Consider the following 11521-nt stretch of genomic DNA (forward strand, 5'->3'; position numbering starts at 1 on the left):
ATTATGGTGAGTACGGACACGTAGACCATGATACTGATTATGACCATCATGTTCGTCATAATGCTACGACGACTTTTATTCTCTCTAGGTGTCAAGCAATAGCGCATTAGCGAGTGCTAGCCCGACCAGCAGGCCTAGGAGGCGTACGAGCCCATCTTGTGGATTCACGTTCGCACGTGTGGGCCATGTGTACAGAAGTATTATACATGATATTTTTAATGATAGGTCCCACCATGTTGTATGTGACTCCATTTCATAACCCCGATTTCAGAACCATGGAACTTGTGTTACGATAAGTTGCATTTTATTTATTTTGTAGTCCTTAAGTTTGATTAGGGCATCATTTTAATGCTTTTTTGTTTTATACAAATTTCATGTTGTTTATTTTTAGTTGTTTTGTTTTAAGGTTTTATTATGTATGTTTAAGTCTATGACATCGTGTGTTATGAATTATTTAAATGAATGTTTTCGCAAAAAAATGTCAGGTCAGGTCATTCACATCGTAGCGACTCTATTTTAGTAGAAAAATAGGGTCATTACAATTGGTATCAAAGCCCTACGTTACAGATTCTGTTGTCTAGCATACGAGGTAGTGTTAGTACGTTCCATGGTCCCACTGCAGATAGTCCGTCGCCGTCAAGTACGTCATACATAAATTAATAAAAAAAGATATTGAAGGTTATTGTAAAGTGTGATATTGTTGAATCAGTCGTGTGTTTTTAATGATATAGTGTATGACATATTTTTTGTACCGAGAGATCCTCACTTAAGAGTAATTACGTGTTGATTATAGATCATGTCACCTAGAGGACGTGGAAGGGGGTGTAGGGGAAGTAGATGACCCCCTCTTAGAGGATGGGGTAGAGGTAGAGGGAGTCCACCTCGTGAAGGATCAGTAACTCAAACCGACACAACAATGCCACCCCTAGTGGCACCGACGTCTAGAATGGACCCCAAGACTACCATGATTTGGGAATCATTCTAGGTTGGGATGCAAATGGTGGTGACCATCCAGCAGATCAACAGTACGCAGTCATTGTGAGAAGCGCTGTATGCAGGATTTCAAGGGATAGATCCTCGTACCTTTAATGGTGCCTCACGAGACCCAACAAAAACACAATTGTGGCAATCATCAATTAAGACAATCTTCTTATTAATGAACTGTCTGGATGATCAAAAGGTGACATGTGCATCATTTATGTTGAAAAATGATGCGGAGTTATGGTCGGGGTATAATCGGGAGATTCTCAGCCAAGAATGGAAGTGTGATACAATAAATATATTTTTTACTTTTATTTTTAATATAGTTAATATGTTAAATATTAATGTGAACACACGAGATTATTATTATTATTTTGTCTATTTATATTTAATATATCTAATATATTCAATAAACACTTTAAACTAAATATATTTTTTTCTATTTGTATTTAATATATTAAATATTTATTTGAACACTTTAAATTAGATCTATTTTCTTCTTTATATTTGATATATCTAATATACTAAATTCAAAATTTTAATTTTTCTTTTAACTAAAGTGAACCTTTTAGTGTTATGAGGAGTTATCAAAAAGATTCAAGGACCAAAAATTAAATAATTAAACTCTTTAATTAAATTTTTTTTATGGTTAACTATAGGTCACTCAACTATATATTTAGAGTTGCACTTTTATGCATGGTAGGAGAAGTTGTGTCAATTGATATAATCATTACAAACAAGTCAATCATTGCACTTCATACATTCCAAGCGGCATAGTCTCAATACCTACAGTCGAGGGTTCATACGTTGAAAGCTACGAAGTCTAAGTTAGGAACATGCTATACCTATAGAGCTTGTATAGTATTTTTCTTGGTTCTCAGTTTTCAACATTATGTAAATTCTAAGGTTTGTAATTTCTAGAAATATAAGTCGTATCATGCATTCGTAGGCTCTAACTTTGTTTAGGTTTCAAAATTGTTCTAATTAAACTTGTATTAAGAAATTTGATTTAGGATATTAGATTAGTTATGAAATATATTTTATAGAATGGTCATTATTTAGGATTTTTCCTCCCTTTTAGAAATTGGTTGTCAGTCCCTCGTGGAATGTACTAATTTTTATTTATAGTATATCCTATAGAACACATTAGTTCATTTAGTCTTGTGGATCAATGTCACTAGCCTTCTCAGCATCATTTAGCCTGTCCGATGGATTTCTTGAGTGTTCGTGTTTATTTATGTAACGCCCGAAAAAAAAAAGAAAAAAAAAAAGAAAAAAAAAATGGTTACAATAGGGGCAAACTAGTCATTTCGCCCTTATAAGTTGAGGGGTTTGTTTTGGCTGAGTTAAAATGGGGAAAAGAGAAAGAAGACGGAAAGAAGATTAGGGTTTTGAGGAAGGGGAGGAGATCGGATCAGAACCGACGCCGGAGAACCGAGTCCCCAATCTAAACCGTTGAATAGCTCGAGGCAAGGTGCTCTCACGAATCGCACCTTCCTATTTCGACAAAACGTTCAAGAACTTCAGGTTAGTCCACGAGTATCTACATTGAGAAGTCATCAAGATTTTCGTGTGCTAGCAACGTTTTATGTTGATCCTTGGACTCTTACCCCCCAACAGAGCTATCTGGTTAAGTTCTGAAGTGAAGGCGGCCAAGATCGGCGTTCAAATCGGAGTTTAAAGATAACGTGATTTTCGGTAAGAACTTGTGTTTTTCTCCGAATTTGAACTCAAATAGTAAGATCTGTGATCATCAGAAAAATTTAAGAAAATTCTTTTCAAGGAGTAGAATAGGAGGTCTACAAGTTTCGTGAAGAAAATTTAACGAATCGGATTACGGATTGAAAGATAAAAAAATCGGGAGAAAATAGATTGAAACGGGAAAGAGACCTGGAAAATGAAGGCAGGAGAGAGGGTGGAGGCCGCCACGCGTCGGACGGCGTGCAGAGGAGAGCGGCGGAACCGGTGATCGACACGTGTCGATCACCGGCTGGTGAGGTGCGTCCTCACCCGGCAGCGGGCACGCGTCAGGCGCGCGGACCCGGCCGGCCCGACCCGCGCTGCACGCGAAGCGCCCGACCCGGCGTCTCTGACCCGCACCTGCGCGGGGGAGAAGCGCGTAGGAAGCGCGCGTAGTGACCTTTCAGGGCGCGTGCGTCGCGCGTGGGGGCGCGTGAGGCACCATTTTTCTTCCCGTTCGGTCTCTGTTTGCTTGTTTTCCGACCCGATTTTGATGCTGACCCTATTATTATGTGAATTAGGACCTGTGAAGAAAATTCCAGAATTGTTGGAATCCATTCCGTCAAGAAAACTCGAACTCGGGAAGGCACGCGTCGACCAAGTAAGTAACCATTTGGACTTCCACAAGCAGTACTTGTAGGAACCGCTAGGAACAAGCATGCATGCTACCACCTATGAAATTAGCTAGCCCGACTTAGCGTCTTATTATAGAAACTTCGAATATAAGATGATTATGGAAAGCTAGATACAAAATGTGTATTAAATCTGTTTTGGTTGAGACTCTGATAATGTATGTATGCATGAGGGGGTTGGGAAACTTGTGAAATCTGCGCTCCGGGTAAAGATGGACGTTATCTTCCCGTTGAGCATGTTTGATAATTTTGCATGAACTGCTGCGTGTAAACTCTATTGTATGATGATTGCTTGGATTATCTTTCTGGATGAATAGGAAGAAATTATGAGCTTGATTAGGATGCTTTTGGCTAAATAAGCTAGACGAGACCCTAGATTGGGGGACCTCTAGAATACCGTGCAATTAGACCCGCGAAATGATTACCGGTGGAACCAGAACCCAGAATTCCAAACCCGATAGGTTTGTGACACAAGGCACGAGAATCCTAGAGAAACACGAATCTAAGTCTAAGGCACCAAGTTCCACCCTAGAAAGAATAATAGGTCACCACGGTAACTGTAGGTAGCCCGTTAGGGTTGAGCAGTGAAGATAGTGTCATCAGAACCTCCACTTCCCTCTCTCCTCCGATACCATACCGTCGAGACAGAGCTCCGGTACGGTGATCGTTGAGCTTTGCAAATCCGGATAGGGAAGTGTGACAGGTGCCCAGACCTAGTGGTGATAGCTAAGGGGTCTTCTGAACATGACTCCTGGGCCGTAGAAACCCGTCCCTGAGCGGGGGACGTGGAGCCACTTAGGATGACTCAGTAGCTGACCGGCACATAGGGGGTCGCACCCCCGTTTTGTGGATGTATGGTCCCGTGTGAGGGTCGTCAGTTAACCTCCACGGATGATGTTCAGAGAGAGAGTCACGTATTCAGATCCAGCCATACGATCCCCTCAGATTTGCTTATGAGGTCGCGTCTCACCTCAGGACACTGATCATTTCACTGCATAAGATGGGCAAGCCTTTTATGATACAGAAAAGAGAGTTGTAGCTTAGATCACCCTGCTTAGAAACCCGAGAAAGACCGTGGTTACCTACCAAGATAAGGATGCGAAAAGAGCCTACAAGTAGGCTACTTACTGAGTATTCTTTTATACTCATTCCTTTCTACTCTTTTTTTTTTAGGCGAGTGAGGCCAGGGATCGAGGCGGGAATGCATGCTGAATCTTAATGCCACAGAGGAGTGTCCCGGGGCGTCTAGGAGTCTGTGCATAATTTTGTTTAGATTTGTCATGCATCGTTTTGTAAACCGCTTACTTACTATTCATATTTGAACACCTTGTTTTGGATTTTAAACCTCCTTCATAATTGTTAAAGTTTTCTTTTGTGTAATCTCGTTTCTCTATTGGTTCTTACACAATTTCATTGCATAGTCTGTTGGTCCGGCTCTTAATTTCGAGATTCAAATTTTGGGCTGTGACAATTTATGACCTGAAGCTACTCGAAGCATGGGTCTACTTATTGATACGTTCTGAAAAGCCCCCTTAAATCCATTTGATTTCTTTTTTACCGACAAAAACTCGTGCTTGAAAATAAATATAGTTATTGTGAATAAAAAATGAAACAATGAGATTATGGATTTCTTTTATTTCTACGATTTAGTTGGTTGCTTGTATCCTATTTAAACATGAACATTAATGAAAATTGGACTTTCTCAGTTATGTTTCTCATTCTTAGCATGGTATCAAAGCTTCTAATTTTTAACAACTTGAAATTTTGAAAATATCTTTATGCCCTTATGAATAGGCATTGTAAGAAGTAGTAAGTCATTTACCTCTCAAAATGCTCCAATACCTTTTAGACTTAGTATGTCATCAATCATAATAACTAAAAAAATAAAAAAATAAAAGGGCCTACTACAAAGTTTCATAGCTTTTAGAGGTCATTTACATCATGAACCGAAGGTAAGTTGCCTTAAGGGCATTATGGTCATTTTATTCCGTTATTTGGTTTAACTACTCAACTTTGTGCAATGACTATCAAATTGCATATATAATCTTAACATACCATAGTATGATCAGAATTAAAACTTTGGCCGAAATTCATTTCGTGGGTTATTTTGATGTTACTTAAATCTCAAGAAATTTGATCGGTTTAGGGTCTTAACTCATGGTTCTTGATATTTTTCCTTCATATATATTTAATTCATACTTTATTTAATGTTTATATAAAAATTCAAGCAATTCCTACAAGTATTTCTTAAGAAAAGTCTAAGATGGTTACTTACCTCGTAGTTGACCTCTGGAACCTCCGTTCTCGAGAAATTGGTATCCTAATTGCTTCAAATTTTCTTTGACACAATCCTTGGGGTGTCTAGTTTCTATAACCATAAAGTTTTCATGACAACTGGTCTAGAAGAGGATTAAAATTAAGAAAAATATAGGGAGGGTCACGGTTCGATTTGACATGGCGGGTTCAACTTAATTGGCCATGTCATCATCCTCTTCCTCTTTTAAGAAGAAGACGCGCATGTCCAATAGCGCCGCCGTTTTAAAACGCCTCTCACCTGCTCCAATCATGACATTGCTCCGCTTGATTTCTTCATGAAACTTAAAGATGGTGTTACAAGGAAGAGCTTGGGATTGACTTCATACCTTCTCGTGGATTGTAGCCTAAGTTATTTGCCTCTAAAGTTCATCGGAAAACTAATACTTACCTCTAGTTAAATGAGTTGGTTTGAACGAACATCTTTGAGTGTGTGCATCAATCTCGCCAGCTCCAATCATGGTATTGCTCCCCTTGATTTCTTCATGAAACTTAAAAATGGTGTTACAAGGAAGAGCTTGAGATTGACTTCATACCTTCTCGTGAATTGTAGCCTAAGTTATTTGCCTCCAAAGTTTGTTGGAAAACTAATACTTCACTCTAGTTAAATGAATTGGTTTGAACGAACGTCTTTAGGTGAGTGGCATTAATATTTATAAATTCTTCTCAATCTACAGCTCACCCAAAAAAGTAGAGAATTGACTTGTTGGGCAACTCGATCTATGATGTTTTAGCTCTAGATTTCTCTCCTATCTCTCTTCCCTCCTCTTCAGATGGAAGTCCATGACTGTTTTTTCCAGATAAGAAGTTGTTTTAAGCGTTTTTCAAAGTTTACCTCAGCCCAACATTGCGAAACCCTTAAAGGCTATACAACGATCTGGGTAATTGTCGAAAGGTTGACCAAGTGGGCACACTTCTTACCTGAAAAAGGCACATATATAGTTGATAACTAGACACAACTGTATGTGAAGAAATAGTAAGACCTCATGGAGTTCTAGAGTCTATAGTGTCGAATCGAGATCCAGACTTTACCTCAGCGTTTTGGCTCGGACTTCAAAAAGCATTGGGTACTCAACTCGACTTTGGCACCTCCTTCCACCCCTAAACAGATGTTCAAACTGAGCGCCAAAACTTAGAGGACATTCTATGTTCTTGCATATTAGACGTTAAGGGAAGTTGCGCTTTCAAGCCACTATTTGAATGACACCGTTCGAGACCCTTTATGGAAAACGGTGCAGGTCCCCGCTATGTTGGGATGAGGTATGTGAGAGAAAGCTAGTAGGACCTGAGCTAGTCCTTGTCGCCAATGAGACTATCCAAAAAATTTGAGCAAGAATGCGTACTGCTCAACGTAGAAAAATAAAAGTTATGTCAATGTAAGACGTAGAAACTTAGAGTTTGAGGTAGGGGACCCAGTATTCCTAAAGGTAGCACCCATGAGAGGCTTCTTGAGGTTTAGCCGTAAGGGCAAATAAGTCCTAGATGCATTGGACCTGTCAAAATTGTCGAGCAAATTGGTATGTAGAGTATAAGTTAGCCCTACCTCCCTACCTCTCAGAAGTACACGAGGTAATTCACGTGTAGATGTAGAGTAAATACATGACGGGGCCTATACACATAATAGACTACGAGCCCCTCCAACTCAATGAAGATTTGAGGTACAAGAAAAACCAATAGAATTTTAACCCAAGAAGTGAAAGTGCTACCCAACGAGGGACATTACGTTCGTTTAGGTGTTGTGTCGGAGCCACCATACCTAGTGGACACGGTGGGTGTAGGAGGATGAAATAAGAGAATAATACCCCGAGTTAGTACAAGAGTTTGAAAATTTTTAGGACGAAAGTTCTTTTTAAGGGTAGATAATGTAACAAATCGAAATTATAAAAAATAAAACTTAGTCTCCGGTAATTCCACGACCCGCGCGGAATCGTGTTCCCCAACTCCTAAAAATGCCTCCCTCAACCTTCAACCATCGCCACACGAACGTCAACAACCTCCCCAAACCGCTCAGAAGAACTACAACCAAAGAAGAGACGAAAAGAAATTCAAGAGAAGGAGAAAACTAAAGAAAAGCTCTAGCTGGGAAACCCGTGACGTCGAAACCCTTAGCCTCGCATTTTAACCAAACAGATCAACCATGAAAGATCTCACCGACCTTAGTATATTACCCAAAGAGGATTCACAATGTGCATCGTCGAACTCGGAGAGGGAATTTGAAAAATCGAACTTTTGGAAGAATTTTTGATCTACCTCCACAAACGTCCAACAACCATGAAACTTTGTGAGAGAGAGAAGAAGAAGATGATGACAGAGAGATGAAGAAGATGGCATCAAAAACTGTCGTAGAGAGGAGAGAGAATGGGACACTGGAGAATCGCGCTGAGTTGGGTAAGGAAGACGAATCGAATTGATTCAGGTCAGACGCGAATCGAATACCCGAGACCCAAACCCATTGTAGCCTAATCGTTTAGCCTGTGACCCGTCTCTAGCCTACTTGTAGAACCCAAAGCTCAAATTCCTCCTCGGACTAGTAGCCAAATGTCAATCTAGCCCGCAACCCATGACCCGTGCTTGCCTCTACAAACCCGAGGCCCAAGTTCCCTCGACCCAACCAAACCAGCCGGCAGCCTAACTCACTCGCAGCCCAATCTGTGAACAGAAACCCAGTCAGCAGCCTAGCTGTAAACACGACTTTGAGCCAACCCAAACCGAACCTCAACCCGAGACGCCTGCATCGACATGGGCTACTCTAGAGCTGCCACGTGTCCAGTTGTTATGAAAGCAACCCTTCGGCTTTAGCGGTTTGGACGCTCCGACGACGCTTCGGTGGCTCCACTGCTGTTTTAGCCTAGTTTCCACTGTTTCAATCGTCCTAGATCCATTTTCGGCCCCAGTTAAGGTAATCGAGGTCGTTTTAGAGTCGTATTTCAAATTCATTGAATTATTAGTAATTTAATTGTGAAATACTAATGGAAGGTGGTGAACGGTGTGATAGGAAACAAACTCTGGCACCGTAGGAAGCAGCTCTCAAGGAACGAGAGCTTATGTTTAGCTAATTACAGAGTACTTGAGCCAAGGCCAACCAAGTAAGTGGCCTTACTATAGGATACGCTAAAAATTGTATGAGTTATGATGATGTATGAACTGTGTTGTACGATGTCGTATGTTAGTATATGATGATGTATGAGTTGTATCGTATGATGTCATATAATAGTATATAATGATGTATGAGTTGTATCATATGATGTCATATATTAGTGTATGATGATGTATGAGTTATGATGATGTACGGGATATGATGATGTATGAGTTATGATGCTTTATGATGTGCGTAGTATATATATATTTTGATGAATGACGTACTTGATAATGCTTGATGCACTTTATGATAATATGATGAGCATGATAATTGTGTGACGTTTACCTTAATATGATGATATTTTTCATATTGAGCATGCTATATAATGATGAGTGCCATGTTTCATCATGTCGTTAGATCGACATACGACACAACCTTAAGAGCATGAAAATGATATTAATATAAATATCCACGAGTATGTGTTACCTAGAGTAACAAAGAGAGGCAATGATATTTTCTAAGATAAATCTGCGGTCAGGTTACCGTTAAATAAAAATTAAGGAAAAAAACGTACCAAAGACACCATTTAGGACAAGGTACAATCACTATGAGTTCGTAGTGATGTTATTTGGCCTCACCAATGCTCCAACTGTGTTAATAATGTTAATGAATTGAGGGTTCAAGGACTGTCTTGACACTTTCGTGATCGTGCTCATTGATGACATCCTAGTGTACTCGAAAACAGACCAGGAACACTTCTGAAAAGTCCTAGCGGCCCTAAGAGAGAACAAGTTATACGCGATGTTCTCAAAGTGTGAATATTGGTTACGACAAGTCTTTTTCCTATGACACGTGGTGAAAAAGGACGGAGTATCTGTAGATCCCACTAAGGTCGAAGCGGTCACAAAGTGGGAACGCCCAACTACGATAACATCCATACGGAGTTTCTTTGGACTTGCGAATACTATCGATGGTTTGTGCAAAACTCCACTAGGATAGCCTCGCCTTTGACACAGTTAACGAGAAAAGGGATTTCATTCATATGGAATGATGCTTCTGAGGCAAGCTTCCAGAACCAAAAAGAGAGATTGGTAACAGTCCTGGTACTCACAGTACCTGAATGCTCCGAATGGTACGTAATCTATAGTGATGCATCCATGAAGGGACTAGGATGTGTGTTAATGCAACATGTAAGGTTGTTGCATACCGTCCCGTCAACTAAAAGAATACAAAAAAAGTTACCCTACCCACGACCTAGAGTTGGCCGTTGTAGTGTTCGCACTAAAAATTTGGCGACACTTCTTGTATGGAGAGAAAACTCAATGTTTTACCAACCACAAGAGTTTAAAATATTTCTTCACCTATTAAGAGTTAAATATGAGGCAGAGAAGGTGACTAGAATTGGTGGGACTACGATGTAGATATCCAGTACCACCCTGGAAAAACAAACGTGGTCACAGACGCTTAGAGTAGAAAGACGGCCTACTCTTCGGCCTTCATTACAAGGAAAGTAAGGGTACAAATAGAATTTGAGCAAGCCAGCACAGCTGTAGCGAGCGAGGGAATCATAGCACACTGGCCAGACTCATAGTGCAACCTACTCTTAAGCAGAGAATTATTACCTCCCAACGAGAGGATCCTAACGTACAGAAAGTCCTAGGCTAGCTAGACGAAAGTCCAGTAGACGGATTCTCAAAGTCCTTAGATGAAGTACTATTGTATTAGGGACGCCTATGTGTCCTAGCAATAGAGGAGTTAAGGAAAGAGATACTGACGGAAGCTCACACCTTGCCATTTTCCATGCACCCAGGAGGTACTAAGATGTACCAAGATTTAAAACAACATTTCTTGTGGAAGAGCATGAAGAGGGACGTGACCAAGTTTGTGAGCAAATGCTTAGTTTTTCAACAAGTGAAAGCTCTTAGACGAAAGACAGTGGGGATGTTACAACCCTTAAGTATACCGAAGTTGAAGTGGGAAAACATAGCAATGGACTTCATAGTAGGATTACCCGAAACCCTTAAAGGCTTATACAACGATCTGGGTAATTGTCGAAAGGTTGACCAAGTGGGCACACTTCTTACCTGAAAAAGGCACATATATAGTTGATAACTAGGCACAACTGTATGTGAAGAAATAGTAAGACTTCATGGAGTTCTAGTGTCTATAGTGTCGAATCGAGATCCACGTTTTACGTCTGTGTTTTGAAGCAGACTTCAAAAAGCATTGGGTACTCGGCTCGACTTTGGCACCTCCTTCCACCCCCAAACAGATGGAAAAACTGAGCACCAAATCTTAGGGGACATTCTACGTTCTTGCGTATTAGACTTTAAGGGAAGTTGCGCTTTCAAGCCACTATTTGAATGACACCGTTCGAGACCCTTTATGGGAAATGGTGCAGGTCTCCGCAATGTTGGGATGAGGTAGGTGAGAGAAAGCTAGTAGGACCCAAGCTAGACCTATTCGCCAATGCGACTATCCAAAAAATTTGATCGAGAATGTGTACCGCTCAAAGTAGACAAAAAAAAAAGTTATGCCGATGTAAGACGTAGAGACTTAGAGTTTGAGGTAGAGGACCAAGTATTCCTAAAGGTAGCACCCATGAGAGGCTTCTTGAGGTTCAGACGTAAGGGCAAGTAAGTTCTAGATGCATTGGACCTGTCAAAATTGTCGAGTGAATTGGTATTTCGTGTATAAGTTAGCCCTACCTCCCTACCTCTCAAAAGTACACGAGGTAATTCACGTGTAGATGTAGAGTAAATACATGACGGGCCCT

At 40.5% G+C, this 11521-nt stretch overlaps 1 long non-coding RNA gene across 1 annotated transcript; it reads left to right on the plus strand.

Annotated features, from left to right (window-relative positions):
- Nucleotides 1-2598: 2598 nt before the first annotated feature.
- Nucleotides 2599-4720, plus strand: LOC147785979 (uncharacterized). The gene is made up of 3 exons (XR_015414970.1): nt 2599-2679; nt 3243-3322; nt 4527-4720. It is a non-coding gene; the product is annotated as an uncharacterized LOC147785979 (long non-coding RNA).
- The last annotated feature ends 6801 nt before the right edge of the window (nt 4721-11521 follow it).

This window comes from Cucurbita pepo, unplaced genomic scaffold (assembly GCF_057944985.1).
Source record: "Cucurbita pepo subsp. pepo isolate OVF unplaced genomic scaffold, ASM5794498v1 scafford_8, whole genome shotgun sequence".
Lineage (NCBI taxonomy): Eukaryota > Viridiplantae > Streptophyta > Magnoliopsida > Cucurbitales > Cucurbitaceae > Cucurbita > Cucurbita pepo.